Source organism: Rana temporaria, chromosome 2 (assembly GCF_905171775.1).
Source record: "Rana temporaria chromosome 2, aRanTem1.1, whole genome shotgun sequence".
NCBI classification, from domain to species: Eukaryota; Metazoa; Chordata; class Amphibia; order Anura; family Ranidae; genus Rana; species Rana temporaria.
In genome coordinates this window covers 488,524,656-488,543,654 of record NC_053490.1, presented here as the reverse complement: position 1 = coordinate 488,543,654, position 18,999 = coordinate 488,524,656, and the positions used below count along the sequence as shown (strand labels likewise).

At 46.9% G+C, this 18,999-nt stretch overlaps 1 pseudogene; it reads left to right on the top strand.

Moving 5' to 3' along the window:
• Positions 1 to 18,518: 18,518 nt before the first annotated feature.
• LOC120929854 lies at positions 18,519 to 18,694 on the top strand (annotated as a pseudogene).
• Positions 18,695 to 18,999: the final 305 nt, after the last annotated feature.

The following is an 18,999-nucleotide window of genomic DNA, read 5'->3' as shown; positions in this document are numbered from 1 at the left end:
CGTCGTTCCCGCATCAAAATTTGAAATTTCACGTCGTTTGCGTAAGTCGTCCGTGAATGCCGCTGGACGCCATTTACGTTAACGTCGAAACCAATGACGTCCTTGCGACGTCATTTAGCGCAATGCACGTCGGGAAATTTTAGGGACGGAGCATGCGCAGTACGTTCAGGGCGGGAACACGCCTAATTTAAATGGTCCCCGCCCCATTTGAATTAGGCAGCCTTGCGCTGGGCGGATTTACGCTACGCTGCCGCAAGTTTACAGGCAAGTGCTTTGTGAATCAAGCACTTACGCTGTAAACTTGCGGCAGTGTAACGTAAATAGGATACGTTACGCCGCCGCAGCGTAACACATTTCTATGTGAATCTGGCCCTAAGTGCTTAGTGCAGTTATAGTGCAAAACATCTAAAGTGTCCATCCAGACAGCCCACAGAGAGAAATCATGCAGTGTTCATCATCAAAAGCATCAGATTTTAATGGCTCCAAATTCAATAATACACACGATCGGAAATTTCCGACAAGAAAACCGTGGATTTTTTTCCGACGGAATCTTGGCTTAAACTTGTGTTGCATACACACGGTCACACAAAATTCTGACCGTCAAGGATGCAGTGACATACAACACTACAATAAGCCGAGAAAAATGAAGTTCAATGATTCCGAGCATGTGTCAAATTGATTCTGAGTATGCGTGTTTTTTGTGCGCATCAGGAATTACATACAGACGATCGGAATTTCTGACAAGAACTTTTCCTGGTGAAAGAATTGAGAACCAGCTCTCAAATTTTTGTTGTCGGAAATTCTGACAGAAAATGTCAGATGGAGCCTACACACGGACGGAATTTACGACCAAAAGCTCACATCGAACTTTTCTTGTCGGAAATTCCGACCGTGTTTAATACCTCTGTGAATGCGGCATTAGAGACTGCAGAGGTTAGTACAGAGCTCCTGGATAGACACATGGAAGGTGGTGTTTGCTATTAACCCTTTTTTTTTGGCTGCTAGCGGGGGTTAAAAGCGGTAGAGAGGTAAAATACCACTAAATTTAGTGACACTTTACCGCTAAAGGGCTAAAAATAGCACCTAAAAAACACCTCCCCTGCCACCTCAATGTGAAAGCCTGAGGGCTTTCACACTGGGGCGCTGCGCTGCAGGACATTAAAAAAAGTCCTGCAAGCAGCATCTTTGGGGCGGTGGAGGAGCGCTGTATATACCGCTCCTACACTGCCCCTGCCCATTGAAATGAATGGGCACCGCTGCTGAAGTGCCTGCAAAGTGCTTCGGCAGTGGCGCTTTGCAGTCACTATTAACCCCTTCATTGGCCACTAGTGGGTGTTAAAAGTGCCCCACTAGCGGCCGAAAAGCGGCCTAAAACCAGCAGCGCTTCACAGCCAATGCCCCCTCACCCGCCCCAGTGTGAAAGTGGCAAACAACAAACAGGGAGTAACACTGCTCCAGGTGATGGTAATACCTTCCTTAATCAACGGGTGCATGTCCAGTCCGTGATCTGGGCAACTGATGCAGGAGACAAAACGATTGACCACACTCCAAGGATAAGTAAAATTGCTTTATTGGTATGTAGCGCCCCCTTACTTTCAGTATGGGCACTACGCTAAAGTTAGTGGGGAATGGGAGAGTTACCTTGCTCCCATTCACTATTTGTTTAAATTTTTGGACTTCTGTAATTCCAGAAATGTCCACTGGGTCAGTCTGTGGTCCAGGGTTGCAATGTCATCCCTGGCCAGCAGTTGGCGCCAGAGGGGTTCTGGCAGAGTAAGTTTCTCCAGCAGCCAATCAGAGGAGTTTTTCCCTCGTGGGGCGTGCTGGAGAGGAGTATATCTGTGACAGGTGTCATGTGTTCTAAAATCTTTGCGGGGTCCCCGTTCCAGGTGCGGCATCCACCTTCAGGGTGCACGCATCCATGGACCCCGCCGGCGTGGCCCACCTGGCCATAATTGCAGACTACTTGTGACCTCATCCGAAGGTACAAGGGGACCCCAGTGACTGGCTGGGTTCCTGGTTCTATTGAAAGGATCCCAGGCTGGGTGCCGTACGATTGGGGAGTCGGTTTGAGGGGGACCCGGAGGCAGGTCGTCCAACAGAGCCTGAACAAACCAATTGGGGATCCGGTGACCAGAGTACTGACAGGTATGTTTGCTGTCATCTGGTGACCGATGCAGAAATCTACTGGGAGGATTCGCTCCATCTATCTATCTAGCTCAGTTGTTGTAATTGGCCTGTGGCAGAGGCCCGAGCCGGGTCTGTGAGAGAGGCCCGTTCCTCCCAGAAATCCTAAGTGACGTCTCGGCTGCCAAGCCTGTGAAAAAGGGTCTGTCCGGGGGCACTTTACCCACTCAGTTGGAGTGGCGAAGAGTTACAAATTGGTACTACGCAGAGCAGTACTGACTGCTCTATCTAAAATACAGGCCTGATACTGCAAAGTTCTTCCTCTCTCTCTATTCATCAACTTTTCCCTTCCCAATTGATGTTGATGTTGGCCGTGTTGGTCTGGAAAGTAAAGCATTGGAAAAACCCTTTATTCACTGTCTGGACCTTCGCTCACTGTTTGAAACTACAATTGCACCCCTAGACAACACCAGAGTAACTTAATAGGCCGATCCCAAATCAACCAGCGGCTCCTTCAGGGGTAGCGCTACAGGTATAAAAACATCCAACATGAAAAACCATTAAGGTTACAGCATCATGACAGCACAGAGGGAAGCACTAATGGGAAAGTGCCCTAAGAGCCGGTTCACACTGGGGCGATCCGACTTCCAGCGCGACTTCCAGAGGCGATTCCGACACGACTTGAATGTGAACCACAGGGCGACCTGAGGCGATCTGGGGCGATTTATAAATCGCCTCCAGGACAGGGAATGTCAGAAATGGCCAATCAGAGCTACTAAGCTCTTCTGACATCATTATTCTTCCTGTTTGATTTCTTCTTCCCTGTTCCCTGTTTTCCTGTGTCTAAAATGCTCTCTGTGCGTTACAATAGATCAGGGATCTATTGTTGTTGGGGGATATGTTGTTCCTGCCAGGGATCTAGTTTTGTCAAAGATCTATTGTTGTTCTCATGTGAACTTGTGTTCCCATCAGGGATCTAGTGTTGTCAAGGATCTATTGTTGTTCTCATGTGAACTTGTGTTCCGATCAGGGATCTATTGTTGTTGAGGGATCTGTTGTTCCTGCCAGGGATCTAGTTTTGTAAAAGATCTATTGTTGTTCTCATGTGAACTTGTGTTCCGATTAGGGATCTATTGTTGTTGGGGGATCTGTTGTTCCTGCCAGGGATCTAGTTTTGTAAAAGATCTATTGTTGTTCTCATGTGAACTTGTGTTCCGATCAGAGATCTATTGTTGTTGAGGGATCTGTTGTTCCTGCCAGGGATCTAGTGTTGTCAAGGATCTATTGTTGTTCTCATGTGAACTTGTGTTCCGATCAGGGATCTATTGCGGTTGGGGGATCTGTTGTTCCTGCCAGGGATCTAGTTTTGTCAAAGATCTATTGTTGTTCTCATGTGAACTTGTGTTCCGATCAGGGATCTAGTTTTGTCAAGGATCTATTGTTGTTCTCATGTGAACTTGTGTTCCGATCAGGGATCTATTGTTGTTGAGGGATCTGTTGTTCCTGCCAGGGATCTAGTTTTGTCAAGGATCTATTGTTGTTCTCATGTGAACTTGTGTTCCTTTCAGGGATCTATTGTTGGGGGATCTGTTGTTCCTGCCAGGGATCTAGTTTTGTCAAGGATCTATTGTTGTTCCCATGTGAACTAGTGTTCCGATCAGGGATCTATTGTTGTTGTTGGATCTGTTGTTCCTGCCAGGGATCTAGTTTTGTCAAGGATCTATTGTTGTTCTCGTGTGAACTAGTGTTCCTATCAGGGATCTGTTGTTCCTGCCAGGGATCTAGTGGTGTCAAGGATCTATTGTTGTTCTCATGTGAACTTGTGTTTCGATCAGGGATCTATTGTTGTTGGGGGATCTATTGTTCATGCTATTAAGCTAATGTTGTCAATGATCTATTGTTGTTCTCATGTGAACTAGTGTTCCGATCAGGGATCTATTGTTGTTGAGGGATCTGTTGTTCCTGCCAGGGATCTAGTTTTGTCAAGGATCTATTGTTGTTCTCAAGTGAACTTGTGTTCCTTTCAGGGATCTATTGTTGTTGGGGGATCTTTTGTTCATGCTATTGAGCTAATGTTGTCAATGATCTATTGTTGTTCTCGTGTGAACTTGTGTTCCCATCAGGGATCTATTGTTGTTGGGGGATCTAGTGTTGTCAAGGATCTATTGTTGTTCTCATGTGAACTTGTTTTCCGATCAGGGATCTATTGTTTTTGGGGGACCTAATTGTTCCTGCCAGGGATCTAGTGTTGTCAAGGATCTATTGTTGTTATCATGTGAACTAGCGTTCCGATCAGGGATCTATTGTTGTTCTTGTCATTTGAAGTAGTGTTCCTCTTAGGGATCTACTTTTTTGGGGAATCTATGGTTCCTGTCTGCATCTACTATTGCCAGCATGGGATATACTGTTCCTGCCAGGGGATCTATTGATGCCGGTGTGCTGTCTTCAAGAGGGAGTTCATGCCGCCATTCTCTGTGCAAACAAGTGGCATGTATGGAACTACAACCAGCATGCCTAGGCAAGGAAAATAGACATATAATAAAAAGGTTAAACTTACTTTTGGCAGTGCGGTCGGTCTCAGACAATATTCCCCAATCCTCAAAGGTCAGGCGAGAAATGTCCAGCCAGGCATTGTCCCTCTTCATTTGGTCCTTGTAAAAGGGGTCCCTCTTGTCGTAGAGGCATGGTCTCTCTTTTACCAGCCTTATAAGGGACTCATTATCCACGGCCTCTTTCCTAACTCTGGCAGCCATGCTGCAAACAGAGACAACGTACTAAGAAAGTGAAAGTAATCCGTGCCAAGAAGGTGGGGGCTGCCTGGGGACAGGGGAGTACCTGGTGGCTTCTGGGTAAATTCCTCTCTGCTTCTGGCAAAATCGCCTCACTATGAACAGGGATCAGACTTGAAAGCTACTTCCATTGAAATCAATGGGTAGGAATCGCCTACAAGTCGGATTGAAGTCGTACAGGAACTTCTTTTGAAGTCGGATCGCCTTGAGTCGTGTGTATTAACACCACTCCCATTCACTTGCATTGTTTTTCTTGACAGCACGACTTGGGACGACTTGAGGCGATTTCAAGTCGGATCACAAATCGCCCCAGTGTGAACCGGCTCTAAGGGTGTTGGTTCAAATCCCAGCCACAGTACCACCTGCCTGGAGTGTGCATGCTCTCCCAGTGCCTGTGCGGGTTTCCTCCCACACTCCAAAGACATTTTGGTAAGTTAATTGGCTCCTGTCCATTTTGGCCCTACAATGTATAAGTTAGGCACCTTAGATTCTAAGTTCCTTGAGGGCATGGACTGATTTGAATGTTCAATATATAAAGCACTGCGTAAATCCAGGAAACTACATAAGTACCTGTAATAAATCAAAATAAAATAAATAATACATAGAGGCAATGTGATGGCATACAACTTCTGACAGGTTCTCTTTAATGAGACATCAGGGGTCTAGTGGACTCACACTCCACTGAACCTAATGTACTGATTGTTTCTGTGGAAGTGACAATCAGCTTGGGACGTATACTTCCGATGATGGGAGTGTTTGTAAAGGCTGCTGCCACCAACATAAGCCTAACAGCATAAGGGTTAAAGGCTTTAAAAGGCTTGGTTCACCTTTTGGACCATGATTCATGTTACACACATGTTTAGGTTGCGACATGATACTTGGTTGCATTCCCAAAGCCCCCACTTACGTGAATCACAGGGTGCTTCTCCCTGCAACATCCCATTTTATTTATTTTTTTAAATGGAAAGACTTCAAATCTCATCTGCCGCCAAAGCAGGGAGACTTACAGACAGACTTCACAATGGAGAACAATAGCGGTAATGTAATTGCACTTCTAGTAGGGTGACCAGACGTCCCCAGACTGAGAAAACTGTCCCCGAACCAAGTCTATCCCCGGTTTTGTCCCCGGATACAGGGCCAGATTAACGTAGACAGGGCATCCCATCCCATGCTGGCTGAGAAACAGTCTGGTGGCTCGGATGCCAACGCCCCCTGCTGGGCGATCTCACTGCTGCTACTGCCAATGTTCAGTGGAGGAGAGGCAGAGACAAAAATTGACTGTCTGGAGGGCAGAGACCAAGAGATGAGCAGATTGGGGGGTATGTTTGTGCACAGGTGAGGGCAGTGGGGAAGCAGGGGTCAGAAAAATGGCTGCAGAAAATGCATGGATCTATCACACAGGTGATCAGCACCACTTGCAGGGCACCCTCCTCACCCATCAGACATATTCAGCCAATGCAAGAGGGTGAGGTGAGAAAGAGAGAGGGGAAATAGAGAAATACGATGACGCAGACATTAGTATTAATCACAGGAAAATTAGGCGGCCGCAGGGCCCCTGTGAGTGTGAGGCCTTAGGCGACCACCTAATTAGAGAGCCGCCTCTGGAGAAGGGTGCAGAGGTGAGCTATGGATGTGGCCGCAGAAGTATCCTCTGTGCATAGCAAACCTCTGAACCCTACACTCTAAGCCTAACACCCAGGGCTCAAGTCCTGCGGGAACACGTGGGAATGGAGTTCCGGCACTTTTTTCACAGCAGGAACTCAGTTCCCTTTGCAGGACTAGAGCAGCCGAGCCGCCCGAGCCAATCCTTCACTAAGCGGCGATGCCCAGCTCGAGTCACTGTCAGGGGCAGTGATCCTTTATGTTACTGGCCGCTTCCTGTATATGGATTCATCGGGTAGTGTGCGGGTATTCCGTCACTTCCTCAATGCCGCAATGTCTCCTGGGAGCTTTTGTCATTGTTTCCAGGAGACATTGCGGAGGTCTGCCGCGAGTTATCCCGGGATTTAGAAAGAACTTTCTTAAAAAAAAAAAAACATGCGGTTTAGTAATTATTAGGGCTGTGCGTTAAACGCGATATTAACGGCGTTAACGCAAACCCATGTTAACGCCGTCAATATTTTTATCGCGCGATTAACGCTGGAGCGCTCGGGGTGGACGTGCAGAGTGTGCAGCGGCGCGACGCGGCTTACCTTCTCGCTGGATTCACAGGCAAGTTACTCACCTTGTCCCTGGATCCAGCGATGCCACCCCGCTGTGTGATCGGCGATGCCACCCCGCTGTGTGATCGAGCGGGTCCTCCTCGCTTGGCGGGTCCTCCTAGCTCGGCGGGTCCTCGCTCGATTCACAGTGTCTGTGTGCCGCCGATCTCCGTTCCCTGCGACGTTACGACGCACGGGAGCGGAGAACGGCGCCAAATTCAAAAAAGTAAACAAACACAATACACACAGTATACTGTAATCTTATAGATTACAGTACTGTATGTAAAAAATACACACCCCCCTGTCCCTAGTGGTCTGCCCAGTGCCCTGCATGTCATTTTATATAATAAAAACGTTTCTTTCTGCCTGAAAACTGTAGATCAGGGGTCTCAAACTCAAATTACCTGAGGGCCACAAGACAAGTTTTCATATGCCATGGGGGGCCGCATGCAAACTTTCAAACTTCAAAAACAACAGTACTGGTGTCAGCGAACACATTATTAACCCCCAGCACTGGTGTCAGCGAGCGCATTATTACCACCAGCACTGGTGTAAGTCAGGGTTTGACAAATTTGCTTGGAATCTAGGAACCAGCTAAAAAAGTTAGGAGCCAGAAAACGCACCCCGTCCCGACGAGCTTGCGCGCAGAAGCGAACACATACGTGAGCAGCGCCCACATATGTAAACTGTGTTCAAACCACACATGTGAGGTATCGCCGCGATTGGTAGAGTGAGAGCAATAATTCTAGCTCCTCTGTAACTTAAAACATGCAACATGTAGATTTTTTTAAACGTCGCCTATGAAGATTTTAAAGGGTAAAAAAGTTTGTCGGCATTCCACAAGCGGACACAATTTTGAAGCGTGACATGTTGGGTATGAATTTACTCGGCGTAACATTATCTTTCATAATATTAAAAAAAATGGGGATAACTTTACTGTTGTCTTATTTTTTAATTAAAAAAAGTGTAATTTTTTCCCAAAAAAGTGCGCTTGTAAGACCGCTGCGCAAATACGGCGTAACAGAAAGTATTGCAACGATCGCTATTTTATTCTCTAGGGTGTTAGGATAAAAAATATATATAATGTTTGGGGGTTCTAATTAGAGGGAAGAATATGGCAGTGAAAATAGTGTAAAATGACATTAGAATTGCTGTTTAACTTGTAATGCTTAACTTGTAATACCAACGGCCACCACCAGATGGCGCCAGCTCACATCTGGTGGTAATAACTTGTAATACCAACGGCTCACCACCAGATGGCTCCAGCTCAAAAAAAAAAAAAAAAAAAAAAATTTTTTTTTTTTTTTTTTTTGCTCCCCTCACTTCCACCCTGCCTGAGGGCCATTTATAACTGGTCCGCGGGCCACAAATGGCCCGCGGGCCGGTACTTTGAGACCACTGCTGTAGATTGTCCAAAAGTGTCCCTTTATGTCAAAAATGGTTTTAGATCAGCTAGAAAACAGCGATCATAAATTATAATCACTTGCAGAATTGTGCGATATTTGTGGGGAAATTCGTCATAAATTAGATAGATTAATCGCGAGTTAACTATGACATTAATGCGATTAATCGCGATTAAAAATTTTAATCGTTTGACAGCACTAGTAATTATGCATATGAGCGTATCATTTTTTATTTTTTTTGGTGGGGGAGTGGATCTTGGGTGGGAGTTCCCACACTTTTTTCAACAGGACTTGACCCCTGCTAACATCCATCTGTGTATTATGCAGTCCTGTACCCAGAGCTCTGTATATTATGTAGTCCTCTACCCAGCGCTCTGTGTATTATGCAGTCCTGTGCCCTGAAATCTGTGTATTATGCAGTCCTGTGCCCTGAGCTCTGTGTATTATGCAGTCCTGTGCCCTGAGTTCTGTGTATTATGCAGTCCTGTGCCCAGCGCTTTGTGTATTATGCAGTCCTGTGCCCAGCGCTCTGTGTATTATGTAGTCTAATGCCCAGCGCTCTGTGTATTATGCAGTCCTATGCCCAGTGCTAAGTGTATTATGTAGTCTAATGCCCAGCGCTCTGTGTATTATGCAGTCCTATGCCCAGTGCTAAGTGTATTATGTAGTCCTGTACCCAGCACTCAGTGTATTATGTAGTCCTGTGCCCAGGGCTCTGTGTATTATGTAGTCCTCTACCCAGCGCTCTGTGTATTATGCAGTCCTGTGCCCTGAGCTCTGTGTATTATGCAGTCCTGTGCCCTGAGTTCTGTGTATTATGCAGTCCTGTGCCCAGCGCTTTGTGTATTATGCAGTCCTGTGCCCAGCGCTCTGTGTATTATGTAGTCTAATGCCCAACGCTCTGTGTATTATGCAGTCCTATGCCCAGTGCTAAGTGTATTATGTAGTCCTGTGCCCAGGGCTCTATGTATTGTGTAGTCCTGTACCCAGTGCTCTGTGTATTATGTAGTCCTGTACCCAGGGCTCTGTGTATTATGTAGTCCTGTGCCCAGGGCTCTGTGTATTATGTAGTCCTGTGCCCAGGGCTCTATGTATTGTGTAGTCATGTACCCAGTGCTCTGTGTATTATGTAGTCCTGTACCCAGGGCTCTGTGTATTATGTAGTCCTGTGCCCAGGGCTCTGTGTATTATGTAGTCCTGTGCCCAGGGCTCTGTGTATTATGTAGTCCTGTGCCCGGTGCTCTGTGTATTATGTAGTCCTGTGCCCAGCGCTCTGTGTATTATGCAATACTGTGCCATTTGCCAATAAAAAAAAAATATGTCCCTGGATTTCATTTAAAAAATCTGGTCACCGTAACTTCTAGTCCATTGATTGCTTCCTCCCTCCCCATAACAGAGGGTACATACCTTCATCCAGACCTGGGACTGGGATGTACACAATGTAGGAGTCTTTGCATTTCATCCACAATTTACTGATCTCCAATACTCTGCAGGCTTGAATGCAAAAATGTAATACATTTTTTATTTTATTAATGTGTTTGCATTTATTAACATTTTGCGAAACGTGGATTATGACTTTAAACAACCTTCTGCTTCACAATTAGACGGGAACCCCACTTCAGAATTAGTCTCCAAGAGCAAATTTTTATTTTTTATGTTTTCTGCATTATTTTCTGCTCGCTAGTTGTGGAATTCTGGGTAATCTGCCTTAGCGCACTGTTTTGATTGCTTTACTCTCCTACAGAGCTTCAGAACAGTCATACAGGTAGATGCAACAAGAATCAGTGATAGGATCTGACAGGAGATTTATAAATTCCCTATTGTGATGTTGGTTTCCCCCAAGACATGATAGATTTAACTCTGCCATGGCAAGACAGACGACTTCAAATCTACTGCTCGCCATTAAGGAAGTCAACTCCATTGGGAACTAACGTGTACAAGTAACACAACGCAGATCGAAAACAACCTAGTTACTGTTCATGCTCTTTTATTTATTTATGTTACTTGTATTTGTAACTAAACAAATGGAAGGAACAATGGGAGCCTTTCAGAGATGTTGGAGACATTCTGCTGGTCTGGATGCAGCCTATCAGGAATTGTAATGTGTTGCTGCCCTCTAGTGGTGAACTGTAAATTCTAACACAGTTCAACAAAATCAGCTAGGAGCTTATTTTATATCAGTATAAAGCCTTGTACACAAGAGGAATGTTTAATCTTCTCTTGTACACGCTAGCCTAAAGTATATCAGGTTCATAAAATCTTTACAAAGCATTTATTGAGAGCTGAGTAGTGTTCTTAAAGCCCTTAAAGCTAAAGTTTAATCTGCTTATATGTTGCCTTTTCTGGTTACTTCCTACATCATCAACATGCTAATTAAATGTTTAAATAAAACATTTCCCTTTTTTAATTACATATCTTGCTTTTAGACCCTGTGATATCAAATCTGGATTTCTGTATTTTGAAATGCAGGCAAATGTTGTATTGGCAATGCAGCATCTGGGACGCCGGGGCTTAGTTATATGGGTCTCTATGACTAAGCCCCGGTGGGTGGGGTGAAACGCATCAGAGGGGTGGTTACTGGAGCAGAGCTGGCCAAGGCTGCCTAATAGAGTTGCCACCTTTTCTTCAAGCCAAACCCGAACACATTAGTGGTCTTGGGCACCTTTGGGTTCCCAAAGAAGAGTAGTTTTGCATAGCGTGCCACAGCGAACATTGGGTGTGGCCAAATTGTTATTGCGGACATCATTGCCCTGCCCTCCCAATGATACCGAACCTGCACCCAGACAGCCACCCGCAGCTCCCGGACAGCAACAGATTTGTGTGTGACTATCTTGCTTACCTGGGGAGCCACAGCCTGCTCTGAATAATGTGTCCGGGTTTCAGTCTGCCTAAAACCCGAACACATGATTCAAAACCCGAACTGTCCGGGTGAATCCCGAACAGGTGGCAACCCTACTGCCTAATATTGCACGTTGGTTGGGCTAGGAGAGCAGCCTCCCAGATGCAGCATTACCAATACCACTGGACAGTGGCGGCTGGTGCTCAATAATTTGGGGGGGGGGGGTGGAAAACCAATGCCATCACCCCCCCAGCAGGAGAAGGCGTGAAGGCGGGGAACAACAACACCACCCCTGCCGACTGGCAGGAGACTGACAGGAAGGAGGCGGCGATCACCAGCTCCACCCCCGACCCCCGTGAGAGATGGACGTATGGAAAGGCAGAAGGCCTCCTTACCTTAGGAGGCAGATGAAGAGTCCTGTCGGGATGACACCAGGATCTCCCCTCCTCCTCCCTCCCCTGTCCGAGCCGGGGAGAGCTGGATGTGACTGAGCTGCTGTGGGAGAGCCATCCCTGGAGACCTCACTCCGTGGCCGTTGCTTCTCCTCCCGGCAGAACAGGAAGTGGGTCCTGAGACTCCCTGGCCAATCCGGTCTCAAGAGCTGCTTCATGATTGGCCAGAAGGAAAATCAGGAAGACAATAGCAAATATGAATTCGCTATTATCACACACGTAGAAGAAATCTGCGCCCGTGACCACCCTTTTTTTGAAAAGCCAATTGAAGCCTCAGGCTCTAATCATGTGCTTCAAAAAAAAAAAAAACATTGAAATCAATGCGTCTGGCACCCTGCATGTGAATTAGGGACCAGGCACATGGATTAGGGGAGCGGCTCACCCGGATCACACTTATGGATGGGCTGCTACTGCTGCGGCCACTGGATGAGTAATAAAGATACCAGCATTCCTTACACCTGAGGACCGGGGGAAGAGTTTCCCCTTGCAGTGCAATTTCAAGTGCACTTTGTAGTGCAATGTGAATTTGCCTTTCGTAAATAACCCCCATTGTGCAGTTAAATTTGTAAGCAATTTCTGTACTCAAGAGAAGCCTGTACAACTGTGCAAGACTGGAGGGAAGGCTGGAGTGTCACACTAAGGAGCAGTACAAGGGGCCACTCAGTTTCTGAGCTGACAAGAAGCATGCTGATAGCAAGAGAGAGCAGAGAGATAAGCTTATCTCTTTATTGCAGGGAATATCTCCAGGTAGAAGGTGAATATTGCAGCAAAATGTAGGCTTCTCTTGCAGATTGCCTTCTGAAAAGTTGGCTGGCAGTCATGCAAATTCTTTGGGTTTAGCACTTTTAAGTCACCCACAACATTTATGCAGATAGGTTTGATTCATTCTTGCCTAGGTGAATACAGCATCAGCCTGATGCGGCATCTGTTCCCCACCTCTAACACTGAGAACCCAGCGATCAAACACTGCTGATCACTCAGTTCTCAGGGCTCCCTAAGCAGAGAGCTGGTGACTGTCAGCGATTCAGCAGCTCAGTTCACCCTGCTCCTCTTCCAACAGTAACTGTGCCAGTCAGCTCATGATGTTCCTGCTTCCAGCAGTGACCCAACAGCTCAGCTCACCCTGCTTCTTATCCAGAATTAACTCTGCCGGTCAGCTCATGATGTTCTTACTTCCAGTAGTGACTCAACAGCTCAGCTCACCCTGCTCTTCTTCCAGCAGTAACTGTGCCAGTCAGCTCATGATGTTACTACTTCCAGCAGTGATCCAGCAGCTCAGCTCACCCTGCTCCTCTTCCAGAATTAACTCTGCCGGTCAGCTCATGATGTTCTTACTTCCAGCAGTGATCCAGCAGCTCAGCTCACCCTGCTCCTCTTCCAACAGTAACTGCGCTGGTCCGCTCATGATGCTTCTACTTCCAGCAGTGATTCAGCAGCTCAGCTCACCCTGCTCCTCTTCCAGCAGTAACTCTGTAGGTCAGCTCATGATGTTCCTACTTCCAGCAGTGATCCAGCAGCTCAGCTCACCCTGCTCATCTTCCAGCAGTAACTCTGCTGGTCAGCTCATGATGTTCCTACTTCCAGCAATGACTCAACAGCTCAGCTCACCCTGTTCCTCTTCCAGCAGTAACTCTGTAGGTCAGCTCATGATGTTCCTACTTCCAGCAGTGATCCAGCAGCTCAGCTCACCCTGCTCCTCTTCCAGCAGTAACTGCGCTGGTCAGCTCATGATGTTCCTACTTCCAGCAGTGATCCAGCAGCTCAGCTCACCCTGCTCCCCTTCCCAGCTGAGTGAAAGACTTCAGTGCTTCTGCTGTGAACTTTGAGGATGAATTGTTCTACAGTGCCTGCAGATACAATCGTCGCTAGTCAGTGAGGGTGTGTTTTAAAGTAGCAGTATTCAAAGTACCTACCGCCTGTGGAGTTGGCTCATATTCACCCCGAGACATTGACAATTTTTTTTTTTTTTTCCATACTGAAATATAATATGCAAGAAGGCCAGAAGACATGCCCACACAGTCAGGACCAGACCAACACAAAAGCAAGTGAGGCAGCTGCATGCTGCAGCAGTGAAAGAAGTGCGCAACATTCCCATCAGCCCCAGTGGTACATTTTGGGCCAGCCCACAGAGTAAAGATTTCCATTATGAGCCGCCTATGACTCTTAATATTAATATAAGCAATGGCTGAAAACGAAAAATCATCACCCCCTGGCTTTGATTGGCTATTATCTTGTTCCAGAGTTGGAGCTGACAGATGCATTGCACTTGTCCATAGTTTGCTCTAGCAGAACTTTGAACTAAATGGGGGTGATTCACAGAGAGTTAGGCCGGCTTATCAGTAGATACGCTGACCTAACTCGGAATCTACGCCGACACAAATTTAAGCGTATTCTGGAAACCAGATACGCTTAAATTAGGCTCAGATACGAGCGGCGTAAGTGTCTTACATCGTCGTATCCTAAAGTGTAATTTTTAGGCTGACCGCTAGGTGGCGCTTCCATTGCGGTCGGCCTAGAATATGTAAATGAGTAGGTACACCGATTCACGAACGTACGCTTGCCCGACGCAGTAAAGATACGCCGTTTACGTAACGCACTTTCAGGCCTAAAGTTATTCCATCAAATAGCTGGAATAGTAATGCTAAGTATGGCCGTCGTTCCCGCGTCGAAATTTGAAAAATTTACGTCGTTTGCGTAAGTCGTCCGTGAATAGGGATTTACGTAATTTACGTCCACGTCGAAACCAATAGGACCGTGCGGGATCCGCTGTCCAGAGAGATCAGCTCTGTGGGAACCTCAAACCTGGGGTAGGGAAGCTGCACAAGGTAAAGGGGGTGTGCAAGGAGCAGGGTTAAGGGGAAGCTGCATAAGGTGAGGGGGGTATCAGGGGTGCATAAGATGAGGGGAAGGATGAGGAAGCTGCAAAAGGGGAGGGGAGCTTCTCAAAGTAGGGGGGGTAGAGGAGAAAAAGGTGGGGGTGCACAAGGAGGGGCTTGGGGAAAGTGCACAGGGTGGGGAGGGAGGGGGAAAGTGCACAAGGTGAGGTGAGAGGAGAAGAAGGTGGGGTGATATCACGGGGTGTATAAGATGAGGGGGAGGGTGGGGAAGCTGCACAAGGTGAGGGGGGATATAGAAAACTGCAAGGGGGTATGTTGTCAGGGCATACAAGAGAAGCAGGTCCAACGGAAGACAGAATGGGGACTATCCCAAATAACTAGTTATTGTTTTTTCTGTAGATGTATTTAAGACAGGAGTAACGCTGTTAATTGGATTTTGAATGGATTTGTTGGAGTTTATATGATTGATGGATTAATGAAATTTTTTTGTTGGAAATTCCGATTGTGCGTACGCGGCGTAAGAGAAAGGATTTATTGTTAGTTAAGAAAAAACGGACTCCTAACTTTTTTTAGCTGGACCGTAGATTCTATTTGTCAAGCCCGGAGCTGTACGAAGATTTTTCCAGCAATGTATGGTGAATGTGAAGGTGGGTGTTTATCAATGACACTGAATCACTGGGGAAAAATGGCAATTCTGCCACTGAGATCAGGAAACAAAAGGGTTCAAGAACAATATCAAATGGCATCAGTAAAAAGGCTGAAGGTCCGTATACATTACAAACACCGGCAATGCAGGCATAGAACACCACGGAAACCAATATTTTCTAAGAACATAATGTGTGCTAAACAAAAAATATAACAATAGAAATGTAGGGCCAGATTCACGTAGAACTGCGGCGGCGCAACATATCGTAGATACGTTACACCGCCGCAAGTTTTCATTGCAAGTGCCTGATTCACCAAGCACTTGTGATGAAAACTACGCCGGCGGCCTCCGGCGCAAGACGGGCCAATTCAAATGGGCGTGTGCCATTTAAATTAGGCGCGCTCCCGCGCCGGACCTACTGCGCATGCTCAGTTTCGCAATTCCCGTTGTGCTTTGCGCGCCGTGACGTCATTTTTTTGAACGGCGACGCGCGTAGCGTACTTCCGTATTCCCGGACGTGTTACGCAAACAACGTTAATTTTTAAATTTCGACGCGGGAACGACTGCCATACTTTAAACAGCAATACGATTGCTGAGTAAAGTTAGGGCAGGTCAAACGACGACTAACTTTGCGACTTTGCGATGGGAAACTTGACTATGGACGACGTAGCGAACGCGAAAATCCGTCGTGGATCCGCCGTAACTGCTAATTTGCATACCCGACGCTGGTTTACAACGCAAACTCCCCCCAGCGGCGGCCGCGGTATTGCATCCTAAGATCCGACAGTGTAAAACAATTACACCTGTCGGATCTTATGGATATCTATTAAAGTTATGTCAAGGCAAAACATTTTACACGTTTTGGATAGAACTTCTGCTTATTAGTATTGGTCCAAATCATTTGGCGGAGGCGGGATTTTAGTGTGGGGGGGTTGTTTTTTAGGGGTTGGGCTCTGCCCCTTAGTTCCAGTGAAGGGAATTCTTAAGGCGTCAGCATCCGAATTCTTTTTGGACAATTTTACGCTCCCAACTTTGTGGGCACCGTTTGGGCCCCTTCCTGTTCCATCATGACTGCGCACCAGTGTACAAAGCAAGGCCATAAAGACATGGATGAGCGAGTTGGAGGAACTTGGCTGGAGTGCACAGAGTCCTGACCTCAACCCAATAGAACACCTTTGGGATGAATTTGAGCAGAGACTTCCCTCCAATCAGCTATCAGAGCTGTCCTCACTAAGCTCTGCAGAGTGTAACTTCAGCCCTCTGTCCCCTATTTTCAGACCTCTTAAACTTTTAGGAAATTTGTGCTATTTAAGACCAACTCTGATTTGGTTTACAGGGGTATGCCAGTACACAGAAAAGGCCATATCAGTGCTGGGAAGCTGTCATGTACTGTACACTATATTGTAAAATGTATTGGGTAGCCTGCCTTTACACGCATGTAAAATTTAATGTCATCCCAGTCTTAGTCCGTAGGGTTCAATATTTAGTTGGCCCGCCCTTTGCAGCTATAACAGCTTTAGCTCTTCTGGGAAGGCTGTCCACAAGGTTTAGGAGTGTGTCTATGGGAATGCTTGACCATTCTTCCAGAAGCGCATTTGTGAGTTCAGGCACTGATGTCGGACGATGAGGCCTGGCTCATAGTCTCTGCTCCAATTCACCCTAAGGCCCCTTTCACACTGGGGCGGGAGCCGCGGTGGCGGTATAGCGCTGCTAAAAATAGCGGCGCTATACCGCCGGATTTGCCGCGGGATTCGGCCGCTAGCGGTGCAGTATTAACCCCCGCTAGCGGCCGATAAAGGGTTAATACTCCTCAGTGTGAAAGGGGTCTAAAGGTGTTCTATCGGGAAGAGGTCAGGACTCTGTGCAAGCCAGTCAAGTTCCTCCACCCCACACTCGCTCATCCATGTCTTCATGGACCTTGCTTTGAGCACTGATCTAAATCATTTGGTGGAAAAAAGAGAAATAAAAACATAATTAGGTAAAGCCTGTCAAATATTTGAGCTAACTGTTCCAACATGCTATTATTGACGCACATTTGACTGTGTACAATTTTAGGTGTTTTTGGTACTAGGCCAGCACATTTTTTTGAACTCTGAATAATTCTAGTGCTAGATGTATGAAGAAAATGCAGCGTTCGACTGAACTGAATATTTAATGTTAGTGAATAAACTGTTAGCCACCAGAGGGCAGTAGGTGGTAGCAGATTAGCATGACAACAAATGTAAACCATAGTCTGAGGATAGAGCAGGAGGTGAAGACTGTATCTGACAATTCATCCAAATATAACATGACTGTGAGATGTAAAAATCATACCTTTTAAAACAAAAACCTTTTCTTGCATGTCTAAAGATAAATAATGCTTGTTACATATTCCAGCCAATCCTACTCTCCCATACAGCGTTGGGGGAATGGAAGAGACCATGGCCCGGATTCACAAAGCACTTACGCCGGCGTATCTCGAGATACGCTGCGTAAGTGTAACTATGCGCCGTCATATTTGTGCGCCGTGCCCACAATCTGAGATACGCCTACGCCGTCGTATCGTGGGCGCATATTTACGATGGGCGCATTTGCCACTCCCATTGATTTTCTATGCACATATGCAAATGAAGGAGATATGCCGATTCACGAACGTAGTTGCGCCCGGCGCATAATATACGCGGTCTGCGTAAGTCATACGTCCGGCGTAAAGTTATTCCCCATATATGAGGCGCAACTCATGCTAAGGTATGGACCAGGGAACACAGCCGTCGTATTTTACATTGTTTACGTGAATAGGGCTGGGCGTAGGTTACGTTCACGTCATAGGCAGTGATCCGCCGTATCTTAGGGAGTAGTTCCGACGTGATTCTGAGCAATACGCACTGGGATACATCCACGGGACGGCGCATGCGCCGTTCGTTTTAAGTACTTCTATGACGCTTGGCCCATCATTTGCATGGGGTCATGCCTCATTAGCATGGCTCACACCCACTTCCACCTACGCCGGCTTACGCCGAGGAAACCCAGCGTATCTTTAAGAGCGAGGGGGAGCAAGTGCTTTGTGAATCCAGTGCTTGCCTCTCTGCTCTGCGTCGGCGTCGCCTATATTAGATACGCTACGCCGGCATAAATATGCGCCGATGTATGTGAATCCGGGCCCATCTGTTTAATTTCAATAGACAACAAGTACAGTTCTGGTAAGTACACCCTTTTATTTATTAATGTTTCTAATGAATAAATAAATACTTACCTGGCAGGGGAGACACCATGATCATGAAGGTGGTTCTCCCAGGGCGAGGCTCAGCCATTGCACTCCAGCTGTGCTGATTGTGGTGTCTTCCCTGCCGCTTCTCAGACTTTTGGCTAAGATCAAGTGTAGTATCTGTTCTTATCAGTTGTCAGAGAGCGCTGAAGCACCTCCATAGGGAGGGTGGATGCAATCCAATGAAGTCATTGCACCTGGAAGGAGGGTTTCAGCAGGGACTACGCCGAGCTGCCCGACAGATACTGGGGGCCGGCCAATGGTTGCATCTGAGCCGTCTGGAAGGGTGCTCCTGGTGAAGATGGGTGGCTGCACTTGGTCTGGTCTTTTTGCCGAGTTCTAGTCTGGCCTTCTGGTTGGCTGGTGTAAGTGCTATCCCTGTCGGCGATCCGGTAGGAGGAGCTGGTACTGCCCTGTGATGGGTCGGTGTAGGACCATGCAAATCCGCCGGGTTGACGGAG